Raw genomic sequence first — 21,914 nt, forward strand, 5'->3', positions numbered from 1 at the left:
TTATTCTTTTTACAACAAATACACCCTAATCTTATCATTAATACTATAAAAATCACACATGTTAATGGAAATAATATCTTACCTAAAAAGGTACTACCTAAATTTACTAAGACATTTTTAATAGCTGAAATCTTTCTTCCGATCTTTTCCCATACACCTTCAACCTCCAGTGGCGCAATTTCATCATGCAATTCTGTAAAATTTTTAATATAGATTTTCAAATCTTTACTTTCGTCAGGAATGTAAGTACAACAATGTTGAACTTTCAGCATTCCACAGACTCCACCCTCTTTTGCCAATAATATATCAAGGGCAAATCGATTTTGCATTACCATAGCACGCATCACAACCATTTCAGTGTTTACCAATAAAAATCCTCCAGCAGTGCTTGTTGACAAGCGATCCACTACTGTTGAAAGTCTTCTAATTTTGTTTGCATTCAGAGATATTCCCACTGCCGGTATCAATGCTCCAAAAAATATCACCTACAATTTCTGCCCAAGATTCTCTCTTACTACGTACTAAATTGCTACCTAAGTTATGTACACCATCTTCTCCTCTATCCATGTGAAAAATCTTTGGAAAAACCAGGCCTACATAACATGTGCCATACCAATGATCTGGCAAACAATAATATGCCCTGTTCCCACAAATAAAATATAATCCAGGAAAAACTGGATCTTTTCCACCTTTAAATCCCCATCCACCCATGATTCGGTATGTATCATGGCACTCGCTATTACCTACAAAATAATTATCATATGCAGTTTGATTCCTTCTAATATACAATTTTCCTTTCTGAGGCCAATTTAAAGCCATAGTTGGACTTGTTTCCCCTTTCAAGTGTTTTTCCATCTCTACGTCCCATACTGTTTTCTCCACTTTTTCTTCTAAAGCCTTTCTTTGCATTTTCAGTCTCCTTTCTTCAACCATATCTAAAAATGTCTTTTCCTCTTTCTTTAAACTGCAAGTCAAATTGTTTTTAAATATGTATTCTAATGTTAGTTCTTTAGTCTCTAAGAAAAATTCACCTAACACCGTTGCAGGTTTTACCTTATTTAACTTGTTAATTGACGGTACTTGTGAAAATATAGTATCTACATCTGAAAAATAATATTCTAATTTTCCTGTCTGATAAAATAAACTAGCTATTACACTACATGTTATTCCATAAGTTACTGGAAGGTGATGATAAGTCACTCCCTCCGATACAGAAGCAGGTAATTGCATACAGACGTAGCAGTCCCCTACATCCATTGTTTTTACATATTCATATAACAATTTCGAAAACATATAATTAGAAAAATTAGTTATAGACCTGTCTTTATGTAAATAGTTTTTATCTATTCTAGTCGGAACTACTTTTTGAATCTTCCCTATATTAGTTATGTTTTCACTATGTCCTTCCAATGTATCTATAGTAAATTTAAATGAGATCAGGAGAGCAAGTACACTCCATAGAAGCATTAATAATCCTGTACAACAACAACACATTTTACACCATCTCTTCCAAAATTTACATCTATCTTTTCTACTATCTAAGTTTGCCATCTTTGCTAAAATGGACTGTGTCTTTTGACTTAGCCTCTTCTACTTCACAACTAGTTTTCTAACCCAAGGCTCTAAGCACCTACTTGGTTCTACCAGTTTTTGTCTTTTTCGGTATTTTATTGTCTTTCTATCAGTTGTTTTCTTGTCTCATTCAGTTTGGCATTTCATCATTTTTCACTTTTCCTTCGTGATCGGTTTACAGAATGTCCTGAACATCCGCTTCTTCTCCAATATCGGACAAGATAACTCTCAAGATTTCCGATTCTTCGTCTTCCTCAACCACTTCTGGTACAACCACCTCTGGATTTCCTTGGCTATCCGCATCTTCTTTTACTTCAGGCAGGGCCACATACGTCCATTCTGGTGATTTATACTACTGGTTAGGTTTTCTGGTTCTTTTGCTCTCTTTAATTTCAGTGGTTACTTCGTCTTTTGATTTCACCTGATTTGTCACTTCATTCAACTGTTCAGCTCTTGGTGAACTTACTCGTGTCAGTCGGTATCTCAACCTTTTTATTTTATTGGGCCAAACATCATCTTTTGCTGCTCTTTTCAATCTGCTTCCTTTATCATTCTTTTCAGTTCTCCAAGCTCTCTTTCTTAGAACTCGACCCTTTCTTCTGACTCTGTTTCAACTTGCTTTTTACTTTCAACAGTTTCTTTTTCCACCACTTCTTTAGTTTTCCCTACTTCTGTCCCTCCTCGAATCTCCGTCACGCAATCTTCCTGCTGACTACTTGTACCTGTTTCTAACTGGATGTTGGAGTTCCCTACACCTCCTCGGGGGTCTTCCGCAATAATCCTTCCCTCTCTCTCTGTATCTGGCACCTGTCAATCTAAATGTGTTTGTCAGTCCAGCACACTTCACAGCTGTTGTTGTAGTCAGAATGACTTGTCTTGGCTTTCCCCACCTTGGAACTAAACAATTTCTTCTTCTGTGGACCTTTATCCTCACCCAGTCCCCTGGGCTTAGATCATGGGCTGGCTTCTTTTCAAGAGTGGTGGCATCCGCTCCAACCTGATGAAACACAGAATGAACTGCGTCAGCCAGGCTTTTACAGTATTCCAACACCATGTCATCAGTTATAGTCATCAGCTTGTTGACTGGTATAAACACGTGCCGCATGGCTCGTCCCATGATGATTTCATGGGGGCTGAACCCTGTAGTTCTATCTGGAATTGATCTAATAGTCATGAGTACTAGAGGCAAGACATCAGGCCATTTCATACCTGTGGCTAAACACATTTTCCCTATCCTGTTTTTGATAGTACCATTCATTTGTTCCACCACACCAGAAGCCTCTGGTCGGTAGGCACAATGTAGTTTTTGTCGTACATTCAATGCTTCACAAATCAGTTTTATGATCTCATTATGAAAATGTCCTTCTCGGTCTGATTGAATTGTCACTGGGAACCCAAATCTAGGGATAAATTCCCTCAAAAGTAATTTTGCCACTGTCATCCCATCATTTCTTCTTGTTGGGAATGCTTCTACCCATCTAGAAAACAGACAGGCCATAACCAAAACATACCTCAGTCTGTTACAGGGAGGCATTTCAATGAAATCCACTTGCATTCTGGTAAAAGGCCCTCCTTCTCAACCTATTGTTCCTAGACTCACTACTGTCTTTCTTCCTGGATTGTATTGCTGACATATTAGGCATCTCTGACAAAGACTTTCTGCTACAAGTCTAAATTTTGCATTGTACCAGGTTTGTTTAAATGACCTGACCATAGCATCTCTCCCTATGTGTCCCTGTCCATGATACATCCGTGCCATGGCAGACATCATGCTATCAGGCATGACTGGTCTTCCATCTCGATAGACCCACACATGATCTTTCTCTCTGGGTGCACATCCTGCTTTTACCCACTGCTTCATTTCCTCTACTCCTGCCTCTTCTTGCAATTGTCTTACTTCTTCCCATGTTCCCACAGTGTTAGTAAACATCAAAGAGCAAGAAATCACCTCTGTTTCCTTAGCCCGATTAATGGAATTCTGATTTCGTGCACAGTATTGTGCCATGTCATTTGCATATTTGTTGCCAGTGGCAATATAATCGCCACTTTGACTATGGGCGGCACACTTCACAACAGCCAATTGCCTAGGCAACTGTATCGACTCAAGCAATTTTCCAACCACTTCAGTATTCTTAATGGGAGTTCCACTCGATGTCAAAAAAGCGTCTCAGCAGCCATATTTGGCCGAAGGCATGTACGACTCCGAATCCATACTGGCTGTCAGTCATCACAGTCACTCTCGTACTCTTTCCAATCTTACATGCTCTAGTCAAAGCGACAAGTTCAGCTACTTGTGCCAATTTTACTCCTTTCAGATATGATGCTTCCATCACTGCTGCAACTGTACATAACGCATAGGCTGCACTTAACTCTCCATCATCTGTTCTCAAACAAGACCTGTCCACAAACAGAACAAAATCACTTTCTGGTAAGGGTACATCTTTTATGTCAGGTCGAGGTTTTGTACAGAAATCAAGTATATCCAGACAGCCATGATCTGCTTCATCTCTGACTTCCACATTCTCAGCATCAGGCAGTAATGTGGAAGGATTTACATTCAAACATCTCACAAGACTTACATTCGTGGCACCTAGTATAACTTTCTCATACTTAGTCAGCCGACTATGTGTGATATACGGAGTGCGACTTCTTGTTAAAAGGATTGCCACATCATGATGTTCGAACACTTTCACAGGCTATCCCATCACAATTCCCTCACTCTGTTCCAAACTTCGGCATGTAGCAGCTACTGCTTTCAAACGCCCAGGTAAGGCTACAGCTACTGGGTCCAAAATTGATAAAAAATATGCAATTGGTCTCCTCAGTTTTCCATGCTTCTGTATTAGCACAGAGAGCGCACATCCATTTCTCTCACTGCAATACAACTCAAACTCCTTTTCATAGTCAGGCATACCTAATGCAGGTGCTTCACACAACCCATCTCTCAATCGTTTAAAAGCTGCCAATTCTTCTTTGTTCAAATCAATGGGATCTTTCACATCACTTCTTGTCAGTCGTACCAAAGGTTTTGCTATCAACGAAACATTGCTAATCCATTGACGACAATATCCAACCATTCCCAGAAACATTCTCACTTCTCTTTGGGTCATGGGTGCACTCATTCTTTTTATGATCCTGATTCTATCTATCGTTATTTTTCTCAGTCCTTTTTCAATGTGATGTCCTAAATATTGTAGTTCTTTCTTGCAAAATTATAATTTTGATGGTGACACTCTAAGTCCTCCATCTGCCAAATGATTCTGCAATTCTATTGTGTCAAGTTCACAAGCCTCACGGGTTTTCGACGCCACAAGAAGGTCGTCGATGTACTGGACTAATACTGAATTTTCGGGCATTTCTAGACTTTCCAAAGACTTCTTCAATAGCTGATTAAATATCGAGGGGCTTTCTGTATACCCCTGTGGAATTCAGCACCAAACTAAAATACGCTCGCCGAAACGAAATACAAAAATTTGCTGACTGTCATGGTGCAATGGGATGGAAAAGAAAGCATGGCATAGATCAATTACTGTATACCATTCTGCGTCAAGAGGAATCTGATATAGAATCACTGATGGATTTGGTACAATGGGGCAACATGACACAACAATTTTGTTTTCTCTTTCTCAGATCTTGTACTATCCTGAACTTCCCACTAGGCTTTTTCAGTCCCATTATTGGTGAATTACATGGACTACTCATTATTTCTCTCAAAATACCTTGTTTTATCATTTTTTCAATCACAGGAGTCACTCCTTCAATTATTTAAGGTGTCAATGTATATTGGGGAACATTTGGATAACTTACTCCTTCTTTTACTGTTATTTTTACTGGATCTACATTTCTCATTAATCCCACATCTTCTCCTGTGAAATCCCAAACTTCTGCCTTAACAGATTGTTTTAATTCTTTAGGTAATTCATCAGGGTTAAATACAGCATAGGTTTCAATAACATTGTTTTCCCTGTTTGTCATTGTCATTTTATACAGCACATCTTCATTTGGGGTTTCAAATGCTATATCATCCGGGGTACAAAATATAGTGCAGTTCATTTTGCACAACAAATCTCTACCTAACAAATTCACAGGACTGGTATCGCACATGACAAAGCGGTGCATTTCAGAAAATGTCCCTATGCTAACTTTCACTGGGTCTGTAAGGTAAGTTTTAATCTGCCTGTTGGATACACCAACTACTTGGATCGTTTCATCGAGGAAGAGGAAGATTCTTAACATCAGCTGATCTGACTGTTGATCGAGTAGCACCAGTATCAACTAGGAAAGCTTTCATCATTAATCTTTCCATCTACAAATGGGCCTGACTGGTCTACTTCTAGAGTTGCGCCAAGTACGCACTCTTCTACCTCCCTTCGGCACCGTCAATAACTTTCTTCTGAATCACTCTCATCGCGTTGCAGCCAATACTGCAAAGCAGCGCTAGCGCGCAGCGGTTTATTTACCTGATCTCCGTTGTAGAATCCCGTTTCATTACTATACCTCTGGGAATTTTTGCTCTGTGGAAAAGGCGGTTTTGGCACCTGATTCTGTTGGGTAACAACCTGCTGCTGTCGCTGCGGTTGACCACTCACCTCATTCTGCACCTGTGGATTCAATGATGCATTTTCATTGTTAGTACTTGGAGGGGAAATTTACACTCGGATTTCCAATGCCCTATTCTACCGCAATTATGACACGGGAATTTCTTCTTAGCTTCCTCTATATTTCCTTTACCTTTCCCAGTACTGAATATTTGTCTTGATCCTGTATTATTCGCTTGTTCTGCTAATTGAGCTTCCTGTCTCTCTGCTACCTTCACTTGTGCCCACATAGCCTTTTCTTTCAATTTTCGCTGTTTTGCTTCAATCTCATCACTGAAATATTTAGCATGTCTCAATACTTCGTCTATTTTCTTATTCTGCCAGTCTACAGTATGCTGTTTTATCATTTCACTAATTTCTGGACGAAGACCATATACAAGCCTGTATACAAAATGACTTAGATCCTTTTCACTCAGATTTGTATCTCCACTAAACTGTTTAAAGGCTAAGATCAGCCTCTCATAATATGCATGTACTGATTCTTTGCTTTCCTGATGTGTTCTGTCAATTTTTACCCAATCTGTCTCTTTAGGTGTAACCTTATTCTTCAGAAAAGCAATAACCTGTTCGTATTTCTTCATTACCTCGGGGTCTGGAGCCCCGGTTTTTGGATCCCTTGGGTATTCTTGTGTTGGCCAATCTATCATGATTTTGCACTCTGTCCATAGATCTGCTGGTACTATTATGTCAAACAGGCTGTTTAGATCAATCCACAATACTTTGGACAACTTTACAAATCTGTCTACCTGTCTATACCACTCGACGGGTTTTTCACGTAGTCAAGGAAAGTCATTTGTGAATGACAAAATATCTTGCCTAGTCCATGGGACATGTACATATCCTCCTCCTGGAATTTCTCTCATAGGGCATTCTGTTACTACCTTCTCTTTTTCTCTAACAGGGAAAGCTGAAAAGGTTTTATCTGAAGCATCATCTCGTTTTCGATACCATCTACTTTTCCATTTGTCCACATCTCCCCAGTTTCTCAATAAAATAATTATTTCCTTAATCTGACTCATTCGTCCGGTGGTATTCATATTTTCAATGTCCTTTTCAGTGAAATCTATTCAATATGGTTTCTGTAGGGATTTTACCTTTTCAATATCTATACCCATTTCATTTGCTACTTCTTCTAATCTTTCATGGAGACTTTTTGCTCTCCACGTTATGCTTTTATGTTATGTTATGTTAATGAAATTTGTAGAGCGCGGCAATTACCCGGAGGTGTCCTGGCGCTGTCTAGAGTATCCTGAGAGTCCTGAAACAAGGGGAGCTAATAGAAGGGTGACCGGGGTTATTCCTTAAGGAACAGCCATGTCTTGAGTTCCTTTCTAAACGACAGAAGATCTGTCATGGTCCTGAGATAGAGAGGAAGGTCATTCCAAGCCTTCGCGGCCCCATAGACAAAACTCCTACCTCCCCAGCGAGCTTTCCTAATGCACGGGACCTGGGCCAAATTAGCTACTTTTGACCACAGGCTTCTTCCCGGCACATATCAGTGTAGACGGTCCTTTAGGAATTCTGGGCCTAGGCCATGCAATGCCTTGAAGGTCATGGTCAGTGCCTTGAACCGAATTCGGCTTTTGACAGGGAGCCAGTGCAAGGTTTTTCTTCCCAAGGATGCTGAAGCAAATCTTGAGGAGCCCGTAAGTAGACGGACTGCAGCATTCTGCAGGATCTGAAGTTTACTCAATGCTCTGTGTTGCGCATTTAAATAGAGTCCATTGCAGTAATCCAATCTAGCCAAAACCAACCCCCTGACCACCAAGTGTCTGCAATCCTGGGGCAGCAGGGGTAGCACTTTCCTCCACATCCTGATGTTGTACATAGTTTTAGATGTCACCTCCTTGATATGATGCTCTAATGTCAGTCTTTCGTCGAGTATTATGCCAAGGTTTTTGGCTTTTACAACGGGAACTGGAAGCGTACCCATAGAAGCGGGCCAGCAGGCCGGGGTCCAGAAATTGGAGGTGTTTCCGAACAGAATAACCTCCGTTTTATCTGAATTCAATTTGAGGCAGTTCTTAGCCATCCAGTTCCCTACTGCTAACATGCACTCCCGCAGTCGCCCTTCCGTGTCCACCTCCCCCCCTGGAGTCAGAGATACCACAATTTGAGTATCATCTGCGTAGGAGGTGATACCAAATCCAAATGCGCTAATAACGGGTGCCAATGCGCTCACATAAATGTTAAAAAGAGTAGGGCTAAGTGATGACCCCTGAGGGACACCACAAGGCGTGGAAAAAGGTCTGGACTGGAACTCCCCCAGAGTTACCACTTGTTTTCTATCTGTAAGAAAAGATCTGATAAGGTCCCAAGCTTTACCACCGATACCACACGTTTTTAGGCGATTAAGGAGTATTGCGTGGTGGACCGTATCAAACGCTGAGGACAGATCGAGCAGGATCAGTGCCGCCTTACCTCCCCGATCCACTGCCTCCCTAATCTCTTCCGTGGCTTTAACCAAGGCGGACTCCGTACTATGACCTGGCCTAAAGCCATATTGAGTAGGGTCAAGCGCCTGCGTATCTACCAAGAAGAGACTAAGTTGTCTGTTCAAGCATTTTTCGACCAGCTTGGCTGGTAGGGGAAGTCTGGCAATCGGGCGAAAGCTATTAGGATCATTGGTTGGAGGGTTGGGTTTTTGTAGTAATGGTAGAATCGATGCTAGTTTCCACTGCTTTGGAAAAAGACCGGTTTCAAACATAAGATTGAATATACTTGTAAGCCTCTTTGCAATCGGACCCGAAGCCAATTTGGCCACCCTGCTGGGGCAGGGATCAAATGGAGAGCCAGAGTTAATTTCCATCAAGGCTTTTTGTGTATCCAGTGTAGAGATTGTCCGGAATTTGGCAAAGGTTGGGCCAGAGACATGCTCTGACCTTGGGCCTTCCCTGCTCACGTCCATAGAGCCAGTACTTCCCTCACTAAAAACCCCGAAAATAGCTTCCACCTTGGGCAGAAAAAATTCGGCCAGGTCTTCACATAGTTGTTGGCTCGGTTAAACCGGCCTTGGCTTTGGCGATGCCAACATCACCACCGTCTTGAACAGTTCTTTTGCTGCGTTTTTAGACTCTAAAATCTGAGCAGCAAAGTATCTCTGTTTGGCTGACGCAATTAATTGTTTATAGGTCTGTAAGCTAATTTTATATGCTTTTCTCTCGGCTTCTTTGTAATGGTTCCTCCACGCGCGTTCGAGCTGCTTACAGTTGAACTTTTGGATCCTAAGCTCCTGCGAGTACCATGGGGCGGAGGGCTGTGCTCTCTTTGGCCGTAGTACTTTAATCGGAGCTAGTCTGTCGCAAGCCTGCTGCAGCCAGCCCGTATAATTTTGACACGCGCTCTCCACTTCCTCTGACATACAGACTGCTGAGGAGGATAGCATCTTATTAAGAGAAACTTCCTCCACCTTATTCCAGGCTCGTATTTTTATGTTGTTCTTTCTACCAATGGTTTCCTTACCAGGATTGCCTAGTCGTATCTCAAACTGAACTGCAGCATGGTCAGACCAAGCCAGAGGGAGAAGGCCCTTGAAATGAAGATTACTTTGGTTGGAGAAAATCCCATCAAGGGTATGCCCTCCCCTATGCGTAGGTCCTTCAACCCGCTGCCTGAGATCAGCTGACAGCATTAGGTCATGCAAAGCCATGGTGTCCCCATCTTCCCTTAATTCTAGGTGGAAATTGAAATCTCCCAGAACTGTGAAGGCCCTGGACAACAGCCCCTCCTTCAATAATGTTCCAACGGAGGCCAGGAAGGAGTTCCGGATCCCAGGTGGCCTGTAAACAAGACAGCCCTTAAAAGATTGATGATGGGTTAACATGAGATAAAAAAATAGGGCTTCGCAAGTATCCATAGGGATGGGTTGAAAGGATGCTTTGATGGAATGGTGATATATCACCGCCAGACCTCTGCCTTTCCTTAGTGGCCTATCCATAGTATAGGAAAGGAAGTCCGGGGGGGTGGCCTTCACCATGTCTGGCCCTGCAGATGGATCGGTCCATGTTTCCGTTATGAAGGCTACCTTAACCTCCAATTCCTCCATAAGTCTAGCACGCTCCAGACTATGCTTAACTAGGGACCTTGCATTTAACAAAATGCAAGCTAAAGAGCGATCCTTCTTGGTCTCAGTCTCTCCCCTCTTCCCTTCCTTAATGGAAATGGGAATGTTAAGAATCCTCGGAATACTGGAGGCACAGCCTGAACAGTAATCGGGGGGGATTAAGGGCAGATCCTTCGGTGCCAAGCAAGGGCAATTTAAGGTAGTCCCCTTTCTAAGGTTCAGCAGGGTGAGAGTGTCGTATCTGAGGATTGGCTCGGTAACCGGATCGAAATCAGAAGAGTCCCTGGCGCAAGGCGCAGAACTGGCGCGGACGGGCGCAGACGGGCTCGCGCCAGGTCGTCTATTAATACGCAGTCAGGGAGCCTAGCCCGCTGACCTGCGTACATCCAAAATGGCAGCCAAAATTGCAAGCTCCGCCTCTATCCCAGACGTGCCCCCAATTCAGCTGAAGCTACAAATACGATAAAAGCAAGTAGCAGCAATAGCAGAATAAAAGCAAGTAGCAGCAATAGCAGGATAAAAGCAAGTAGCAGCAATTTATCTGTTAAAATATATATTGTGCAAAATGCGATTTGTGCAAACAAGCATAGAAACGCTCACTCTGTAATGCTCCCGGCTCAGGCCTCAGGAGTTCTAGACGCTGCGCGCTCGCGCCAGGTCGTCTATTTATACGCAGTCAGGGAGCCTAGCCCGCTGACCTGCGTACATCCAAAATGGCGGCCAAAATTGCAAGCTCCACCTCTATCCCAGACGTGCCCCCAATTCAGCTGAAGCTACAAACACGATAAAAGCAAGTAGCAGCAATAGCAGAATAAAAGCAAGTAGCAGCAATAGCAGGATAAAAGCAAGTAGCAGCAATTTATCTGTTAAAATATATATTGCGCAAAATGCGATTTGTGCAAACAAGCATAGAAACGCTCACTCGGTAATGCTCCCGGCTCAGGCCTCAGGAGTTCTAGACTTTTACACAGGATTAACAACTCCTCATCCTGGTAGGTTTTTAACTTCTCCGTAGGGATAGTTCCTACAATTAACTCTTCCAGTACCATTCGTAGTTTGGCCACATCTATTAACTGAGATTCTTTGTCTTTCTTTTGCAAGCTTCTCAACCATTCACTTAATTCCTCTGTAGATGGTCCTACTGACTTCTCTACATTACCTTGTCCAAAATCCTTTTGTGTTTCTAATATTGACTCCACTGTTGTTATACGTCTTTCTGCACAATTCTGACCTACAAACAGATTATTTGAAACATTCGGTTCAATCATACTTATTGTCTGTCTCCATGGATTGTCATTTTGACTCAATTTTGTTTGTTCAACCTGTATATTGCTTTTATAAGGGACCGTTAAACAATGTTCGCCATCTTTTTGTTTATCAAAAATAGGCATTACTGGACCTATCGTTACTGGAACTGTTACAGCTTCCAGATTTTTGGTTAATTCTCTTATTTTCTCTGTTAATTCCAAGGTTGTCTTTGCTAGTTCCGCAGAATTTTCACCATTTATTCTACTTCCGGACTTCCTTTCTACCTCTCTAATGGAATTGTTTTTTCCCAAATCCTGGAACTCTGGTTCCGATTTTATGATTCGTAAAGTTTCTTTCATTAGGGCACTTGGTGTTAATATTTCTGGTTCTGTCCGATATGGGGGTGGATTTTTATAGAACATGTCATCAAGAACATCGTCCTCTGATTCATTCACTCCATACCCCCTCGTTTCCACATTATGTCTCTTTTCTGTGCATTTTCTTCCTTCATTTTCTCCTGCAGTTCTTACGGGATACAAACCCTCAGTCATACTCGCATTCCTCCACCTTCTCATTCTATCATCATGATTCTCATGTCCGTATGACCTACCAAACATGTATCTATACCTTCCGCCACTTCTCTGTCTTTCTCGGTCATGCATCTCATCTTCCCATTCTGTCAATGCTTCAAATTGTGTCGGTCTAGGTCTTGGTTCTAAATTCATAATTTTCTCTCTTAAATTTCTCAAAACTGCCAAATTAAATGAACCATGTTCTGGAGAAGCCAAAACTCCGTCATTTTCAGTATACTTGACCCAATTGTCTAACCAAATACAGGTGTGATATCCATATTTCACAACCATAAAGGATGCGGGGATTTTCGGTGGAGGAAGTAATTGTCCTTCCCTAGTTACAATCGGTTTGTCCTTCTTAAACCACCTTTTAATTCTACCAAACCAGGACTTCTTCTCCTTTTCTGGCGGATCGTAATACATATTTCCTGTCTTTTCGTGTCTCACTAGTTTCTTCTCTCGACCGTACCGCTTTTCTGTCCAATTGTAGCGCGACTCACACTAATGCACCAATCCGGAGCGTCTACATCACTCTGTAATTCTCCAATCCCAGCGCTACTCACACTAACGCACCAATCCGGAGCGTCTACGTCACCCTGTGATTCTCCACTCCTAGCGCGGCGTACACTAATGCACCAATCAGGAGCATTCTACGTTTCCGACTGACTGGCCAATCCCAGCGCGGTCGTTTTGACGTCCGCCGTTGCTGCTGCAGCTCCTGCTCCTGTCTACCCCTCCTTTACAAAATTCACTCATTAAGTTTTGTTTCAAATTTACAATTCTGTTAGTAACAACACAGTAACACCACCATTGTCCGCTTTGCTAACCAAGGAATAGCAATAGACCTTTCTCACGAGAATTCCGTCTTTCCCGAGAGCAGCGCTTACCTCTGCCCTACTACGGAATCGTTCCTTCCGTTGATAAAGTAGCACATCCCTCTACCTTACCCTTCTAACAAGCATTAGCTAACCGTTTCTCCAGATTTAAGCCACTTGGTTGGAGACCCAATGCTCCTGAGAAATAAAACTAGAGTTTCACAATTAACCCGAATGCCTTCACATTCACGCACTTTCACACGAGAAAATGTAGTACATTCATACAGAATCCTGTCTTTCCCGAGAACAGCGAACAGTCTGTCCTACTACAGAATTATGACATACGTTGATAAAGTAGCACTTCCCTCTACTTTATCCTTCTAACAAGCTTAGAGAGCACCTATTACCTTTCTAGTGATAAGCGTTATCGGAGTACCATTTGGACTCCTGGTACCTAAGACCAAAACTTCACAGGTGACCTTCGCTACCATACACTTCTTTCATACAGGAGTTATTTCTAAAGGCAACACGCGACGATGTCACCAGATCGAACCCAGACAATGCGTCGTGCAACTTCAATCGTTACACGTTTTTCCCTGTGTACCTTCAGGGCAACAACAATTCCGTCTTTCCCGAGAGCAGTGCTTACCTCTGCTCTACTACGGAACCGTTACAAACTTCCGACTTCCTACATCCCAGAAGCTGTGCAAACAACATAGAACTCGACGCGACTCAACATAGTGTGTTAATACATAAACCAATATCAATCAATAACCAATAATCAGTAAGCAATTTACAAGCTATAATCACCAAACCAAAACAATAACAACCATCAGACTGCTACCAGAAAAACTGATGCAGCGTGGAATTTTAAATCCTCCCTTCGTCACAGATCAAATATCACCCTAGCACATTCACTCAATACATTCATTGGTGGGGCTCATAACACCAACACTCACACTTCATTGATCCGTTCTCATGGGAGAGATATAATTGTCTAAACGCTGACATGAAAGGAATACCTTTTCAACTAAGGAACCCAATTTACCTGAACCTACATTAAGTTCATTTATTGAACTCAGAACCTCGAGATATTCCCTCCATTTAATCAATGAATCAGTTAGTTGATTTTGGATATTTGGTGACACAATTCTTTAATCTACATTTAATCTTATTCTAATTTCTCTAAATAAATCACCTTTGTTCGTTAGAATAATAATTTCGTTTATCTAATCAATTTCAATAAGTCATAAACCAAATCACCGAACACCATATTTACCTAATCTGGCTATTAGACGTCCTCTAAGTCAATCAAGTCGTGGTAAAGTCTTTAAATCATCAAAGTCAGGCAGCAATTCAGTCTTTCAAAGATTCAGGATAACAGCTGTCCAGCAGTGTCACCGTCCTCTCCGTCAGCATAACGTCAGGAAAAAGGAAGGTTCGCTCAAAAAGAAGGAGATTTTTTTTTCGCTTTGTCTACCCACTTTTATAATGAAACTAACGTCAAAATGTAACAAAAATCAGTTTTAGCCAGTCCTGATTGGCTGGTTTGGGGTCATTTGGTAAAGTTCTCACAAAGTCCGTTAGGTTAAGTCATCACACATGCTGGTTCCGGTTTTAAAGACAGTCCTTTGTTTCGTGAATTTGGCGATTCTCCCAGTGTGACCTTGATGGGTACATCTTGCCTGGGATCAGGACGAGGCCACTGTTGCTGGCGGTGGCGCAGGCGCTCTTCACCCGAAACCTCGTGAAACTGTAGTAGTCACGTCGTGTGTCTCAGTCAGCCATCTTTTCTTAGGCCCAAATGGTCAATTTAGGCAAAACAAACACAAAACATAATTAAAACATTGAAATGACTAATAAAATGTTAAACCCTCACTAATTCCCCTATGTGTAAGTAATTATCTAGCATGAGAGCAACATTCAAAGCGTTTATATTCACCCAGTGATGTCATCTGGAGCAACTTACATTTACGTCACAAAAGCAACATACATCATGCAATATTCTAATTTTCTACCATTAATATGCGTACATATATTAGTATACAGTTAGTTTAGCCATGCAAATGCAAATCCCACGTGTAATTCTTTCGTTAATATAATTGGTGAGTTATCACTTCAAACAGATTAATAATATTACAATTAATAGATTATTCGGATTAATATAAATATGCAGAAATGGGGGGGTATACAAAGTTTTGTACTACCCGCTCCAGCAGGTGTGTAGTCTGCTGTGACTCTATGCCTATTTCTCTCATAGTGCATATCGTGTTAGCTTTTTTTATTCAATGTAGCTGAGCTATTAAATTCCCATTGAGAGGAAATGAAATGCAAGAGAAGAGTTTTATTGTGTGTGAAAACTTTAACTAGCCTCGGTTTTTAACCTTTCATCGAGTTGCTGGTACACCACTGTGCCAGAACTGTAATGAAACAAGCATTTGCATTGCAATAGGTCTCGCATTACTGATGGTTTGAGGTATTGGCGTTGCAATAATTAATGCAACGTCAATAGCTCATACTTTCCTTAATGCAAGACCTTGTACATTGCAAATGCTTGCATAGTGAGCCAGGAATCAGCATTGTATGTCTCAGTGCAGTACCGCAAGCTGCTCCTAGAAGTCCCTAGTGAGCAAGGCACCAGCACTGCATTTCAAGGTGCAGTACCGCAAACTGATTCTAGAGGGCCCTAGTGAGCAAAGAACCAGCACGGCATGTCTAGGTGCAGTACCGCAAGCTGCTCCTAGAAGTCCCTAGTGAGCAAGGCACCAGCACTGCATGTCTCGGTGCAGTACCGCAAGCTGCTCCTAGTGGTCCCTAGTGAGCAAGGCACCAGCACTGCATGTCTAGGTGCAGTACCGCAAACTGCTCCTAGAGGTCCCTAGTGAGCAAGGCACCAGCACTGCATGTCTAGGTGCAATACTGCAAGCTGCTCCTAGAGGTCCCTAGTGAGCATCATAAACTACCTAAGCGAAACAGTAAACAGCTGCTTGAAATATAAGTAATTATATGTCTAAAGTTGTAAGGCCATGGGAACATCAATGGACAGCTGACCATCCACCATAACAAGACAAGCACGTCCAAGTTCAGGTAAAATAAAGCATGTCTGCCATTATCCCATCTGAATTGGCCTTGCTGCTTAAATTTTAAAAAAGCGTTCTGAGAGAGCAAGCGTATCTTGCCTGCAACAGCAGGCAGAAGAAAGCCTATTAAGAAAATAGTGCTCCCAGGCTCTAATTAAAGCATACGTGTAACAACCGAAGTAAAAGGGTCCATGGGACCTCTTTTGGTCACATATGGTACTGCAACCTGCAGAAGATATGGTAAATCCACCCTACACATAATGCATTGCATGCAAGACAGTATTACGAGTACGTTCAAATAGTTATATCCATATATACAATTAGAAGCTTTGAAATGCGACAAAATAATTATTACGTTAATTTCAGATTAGATTGTACTTTGAGTGGAGCTGATGAAGGGAAATTTAAAAACGGTCTCATGTAAATGTGAGATGGTCTAGTGAGTGAAGTAACCACTGCCAGCCTAGCTTAGGACCAATTGTGTGTCCTGCCTGAAGCCTTTTAAGAAAATAGCACCTTGAGGCTGTAATGAAAACCTAGGGAGTAACAGCACATGTAACAGTGAGTGTTCTCATGGGAGGTTACAAGAAGAGGCAAGGCAATACCAAGGAGGGACTACACACCTATTGACCAATGAAAAGCCACCATTTAAAAAGGACAGGGACAGGAGCCAATTAAAAAGATGGGGGGAAAGTGGACAGAGCTGTATGCCCATATCCTGAATACAGCATGTCTCAAAGAGACAGCACAAGCGCTGCCTAGGCGTGACCAAAAAATCAGCATAAGGTTATTCAAGCACATGTGCCTATTTTGTTTCTTTGTACGCTCACAGAACCTAAGTGTTTGTTTCTGGTCCATTCAGAGCCATATATTGGTGCAAACCCTTCATCGATAACCCATTGTACCCTAAAGATATAATGAAAAATATATTTTTGTTTTTCATCAAACTCAATGTTTTGTTGCATTTCTCAAATGGACAAACAGAAATCACAGAACACTAATGAAGGAAATGTTGCAGTGAGTGCCGGGAGTCCAGCAATACAATATATGTGTGAGTTTTCCTTAGGAATGCAGTCTGCAGAATGCATTATATAATATTAGGGCAGATCACAAAACTGTGGCAGAAAAACTGTATATGGTGCACTGTTGTTTGATGACAGAAATGACATCCAGGATTATTAGGAAAGTATAAAAACTATATATTTTTCTCATTCTGTGTACCCTAAGCAATCTGTTAGTGCAAGCCAGACATTCCTTGCTTTCACTGGCTGGCCCTCACTTCTGCACATAACCATTGTCAAACATCTAGCAATTTATTTTCCAAAGCATGGTAATTCCCTCCAGTCTTCCTCCTGCAGGCACACGTGTCTGCCAAGATGTGATCCACAACTCAGGAAATAACTAAACAAATTGGATGTAGTATGTTTTGCACTTTTGTAAAGCAACTGTAGGCAAAATAATAGTTAGGGGTACCTGTCTTTTGGTTGCAAGTATCTACTCTGGATTGTATGGAAACATTCTGCAATTGTAGATTTGTAATACTTTCACATCATAAGGCTTTTACCATTGAGTGCCAGACCACACTCATTGGCTGGATCGGACAATGTGTGTGCTGAGTAACACATCTGTCAGATTTTCAAAGAGATTTCCCAAAACATGGTAGCTTCCTTTAAGCTTCTTCATAGGAGCACATTGTCAGAAAGGCTTCATCCAAGTCTGTCTCTAAAGCAGATTTTAAACATGTCTAGGTGGTATGGAAAGTAGCCTACCAGCTCACACAACCATAGATACATTTTTAAGTAAGAGAATGGCAACACTAGCAAGAGAAAACTGAGGACACCTCATGGGCACATAATCCCCCAGATTAGTAGAAGGAAAACAAACCACTGGGTTTAATCTTGAGCTAGGAATATAAACATGTGGATTATATATATCCACTCACATCAGGCCACTCTTCCTTCATAATTGGAAAGCTCTGCCATGTATTCTCTTCCCTAGCTCGTCATTTCCATATTGAGGAGCATACCAATGATGAGAAGCCGGGGCTCTGTAACCTACTGTGAAAGTAGTCTCTACTGCTAGCTCACTGAGATGTCTCCTTTTTATCATATGCACTTTCATATGATCCCTGGCGTTATAAAGCTATACAGGAGGATACAAGTTACAAAGTACAGCTTCATCGCAGGTTGGGGATTCTGTAGTGAATGACCAAATATTCTGCTAGTTCTTCTAAGTGGTGGGTTATCGGGCAGGCATGGGCGCATTTCCCATAGTTTTGGGCAGGGATCCATACACTAGACATGAGGCAATATCTTTGATAGGGGTCCATTCCACTGAGGATGTCTGTAGTATTTAACCACAGGCATTGCTGACACCTAGAGGCGCAGGGGAATCCATGGTGAGGTGGCTTGCATGAATCCCGACACATTTTATTACCTGGGATCAACTGCAAATGTCAAAGTATGGGTAAAAATCTCAGTTTCTTCCCTTTTCTGTAACAGAATGTTCCGGGCAAATGGCAACATTTCCTAACCTCCAATGCTCCACATTTACTCTTGATAAAAAATGGTACCACTCTTATGTCAGTGGGCATACTGCACAGGACAGGAATAAGCAACAATTGTGACCATTAGAAGACCACGTTGACACTGTATTGAATTCACACAATCTCATATTTGGCCTGTTCCTTTTAGTTACAATTAGCCCTCCCAAACGTTCGGTATTGCTTTTATTGTTAAACATTTTGGAACACTAAGTGATGGGCGTTTTGCGTTTCGTCGCACATTCCAGAAGCTTCCATCACAGAAATGTGAGGAAATTCTGTTGTTTAGCCAATGTTTGTGGGATATTCTGATAAGTAAAAATGGTGACATCCTCCCAAGCTATACCAACCAGGACTCCTGTAGGTGTCTAGCATTTACAAATATCTGGGATTAGAAGGTTCCCCTAGGGGCAGGAAGTCCTCTATCCCAGAAGTATGGTTCTCTGTCTCAACAAGATGGCAGGCACACTATTTGCATTTTTCCGAGGATAACAACAAAATCCAAACAACGTTTGAGTTCCTTGCTGGGGCACAGACGTTTGTGTGTGTCTGCACCCCAGCAAGGAGTCATACGCCGTTTACATATTTTTCTGAGGCTAAAACAACTTTAATTAGTATTTCTATCTTTGCTCGTGCACAGGCTCACAACCTCTTACTTTCCCAATATTTCTCTCAAACAGAGAAGCATTGGGAGACAAAAGAGTTGTCTGAAACTGAATCAGGAAGAGGGGATTGGAAGAGGCAAGACTAGGAACAATCTCAATCCCTCCCCTTTCAATCTCCACCTCCTCATTTTTTTCTTGTGTTGATAAGGTGGTGGGGTAGGTGAGAGGATAAAAGAGGCGGAGCTTCTTCTCTTGCCTTCTCTCCCAACACCCTCCCTCTCACAAACAGAAACAAGCATTAAAAATGCAATAGACCTCGCCTTTCATTAAGTTAAAGCCATTTGCTTTGCTATACAATACCATTAGCAAAGCAAATGGCTTTAACTTAATCAATGGCGAGACCTATTGCATTTTCAATGCTTGTTAATCTTGCCGCGGGTTGCCCTCAGACTACTTTAGGATAACCTTGATTGTGTCAACTGGTCTTACACAGGAAAGGTTTGCTTGCAATATCACTTTTGTTCCAGAAAGGCCTGGATCACCCACTAATAATCATGACAAAAATAACTGTAACTTTTGAACAAAGAAAGGTGACTGAGAACATATGTGCGAAGTGCAGTTGGGGATATTAGACAAACATAAAAGAGTTGGAAGTGCTTCACTCCGCAGTAAATTGGGCCAAGGTTCATTTCGAACTCCCTAGGTGTGGCGGGAAGAGCACACCAATGAATGACAGGAAATGACACCGTCATCAGCAAACAGAGGAAACTGCAGCATGTAACACTTCCTGCTCCATGTGCCCAACTGAGAAACATTAAATAATGTTCTAGATGAAAACTGGTAATGTAAGAAATTGAAAAAATATATAAAATGCAGGAAGTCCTAGATAGCAAGCAAGCGTGAACTCACGTTGTAACACATACTGTAACATAAGGTAGTATTGAGTTGTTGAGCCCTTGGTTACTTCCGTTAAGATTGTCTAGCCCGGCTTTCTACGTCATTGAAAATAGCCTGAGGTGTGGGTATCACTGAATGTGCAGTTTTATATCACGCAAACTTGTCTTGAGGCAATTAAAGTGCTTTACGTGCGAATCAGATTGCATTGCACAAGGTCAAAATGATTTCGTTTATAAACAGGAAGTTATTAAGTGATGTGCCCAGAATCACAGGATGCTCTGCTGGCGGCGGGGCTCGAGCGTGTTCCCCCAGTTCTAACGTCAGCAGCTTTGGCCATTAATTCACGTGGATTCCCTCACCTTGTTAGTTGGTGAACACATTGTAAGCTCTCCATGACCAGTTCAGATGCCCGCAGAAGCAGCGTCATCGCCCCTGCGTGACAGATTGTGGAGCTCCTTCTGGACACATCGCATGAGACACCGCGCGACAGTTTAGGACAACTGCATGGAATAGATTGCATGGCAGATGGCTTACAAAGCTTATGCCAGCTTGACAACCGTCCGTATCTCTGTGTGCACGACAAAGTCTCTAATGATATATGTAGCCCCGTGAGTAGCATGCTAATGATGTTACCTATCCACAAAGCTCTCATCAGCAAGCAGAGAAAACTGCAGCATGTCACACTTCCTGCTCCATGTGCCCAACTGAGAAACATTAAAGAATGTTCTAGATGAAAACTGGTGATGTAAGAAATTGAAAAAATATATAAAATGCAGGAAGTCCTAGATAGCAAGCTAGCGTGAACTCACGTTGTAACATATACTGTAACATAAGGTAAAATTGAGTTGTTGAGCCCTTGGTTACTTCCATTAAGATTGTCTATCCCGGCTTTCTACGTCATTGAAAATAGCCTGAGGTGTGGGTATCACTGAATGTGCAGTTTTATATCACACAAACTTGTCTCGAGGCAATTAAAGTGCTTTACTTGAGAATCAGATTGCATTGCACAAGGTCAAAATGATTTCGTTTATAAACAGGAAGTTATTAAGTGATTTGCCCATACTCACAGGATGCTCTGCTGGCGGTGGGGCTCGAGCGTGTTCCCCCAGTTCAAACGTCAGCAGCTTTGGCCATTAATTCACGTGGATTCCCTCACCTTGTTAGTTGGTGGACACATTGTAAGCTCTCCATGACCAGTTCAAATGCCCGCAGAAGCAGCATCATCGCCCCTGCGTGACAGATTGTAGAGCTCCTTCCGGATACATCGCATGAGACACCTCGCGACAGTTTAGGACAACTGTATGGAATAGATTGCATGGCAGATGGCTTACAAAGCTTGTGCCAGCTTGACAACCGTCCGTATCTCTTTGTGCATGACAAAGTCTCTAATGATATATGTAGTCCTGTGAGTAGCATGCTAATGATGTTACCTATCCACAAAGCTCTTTAGTGCCTCGCCATTAGTAACAAGCGCGGGCGCCTCGCGCTAAAAGTAAATAAAAAACAAGCTGCGAGACGCGCTCTGTGGTGGGGGAGGTGAAGGGGCATTGAAGCAAGGCGCGCGCACTTGGCCGAGCGAGAGGAAAGCCAGATGGCGCCTCTGCTCGTGCCTGTGCACGTAACTGCACACTGTATGCCACACAAAGCTGTGGTCGGACTTTTAAAACTCCACTCCTAAATGTCTCGCTAGCGCAGCACATGCGCTGGCTCAGGCGAGACCTAAAAAGTGTCTGAAGTTGGTGGGCAGGGCATGGGAGAGCTGAGGGTAGGGATAGTTGCCCATAGCCCCTCCCATAACCCTGCCCTACAGTTCGATCCTTGGATGGACCTTTAAGGGACTAGGTAATCCCTTCCAAGCCCATCGAATATGTGTGCCATCACTGGTGACGTCACAATCATATTAATGAGACGGCCAAGAAATG

General features: G+C 42.2%; 1 protein-coding gene across 3 annotated transcripts in view; it reads left to right on the forward strand.

The window, feature by feature from the left end:
- LOC146869225 (solute carrier family 60 member 1-like) overlaps positions 1 to 21,914 on the forward strand; it is a 227,048-nt gene that overhangs the window by 153,117 nt on the left and 52,017 nt on the right. The gene's annotated exons all lie outside the window — the stretch shown is intronic.

Source organism: Triturus cristatus, chromosome 1_1, assembly GCF_964204655.1.
Source record: "Triturus cristatus chromosome 1_1, aTriCri1.1, whole genome shotgun sequence".
NCBI lineage: Eukaryota > Metazoa > Chordata > Amphibia > Caudata > Salamandridae > Triturus > Triturus cristatus.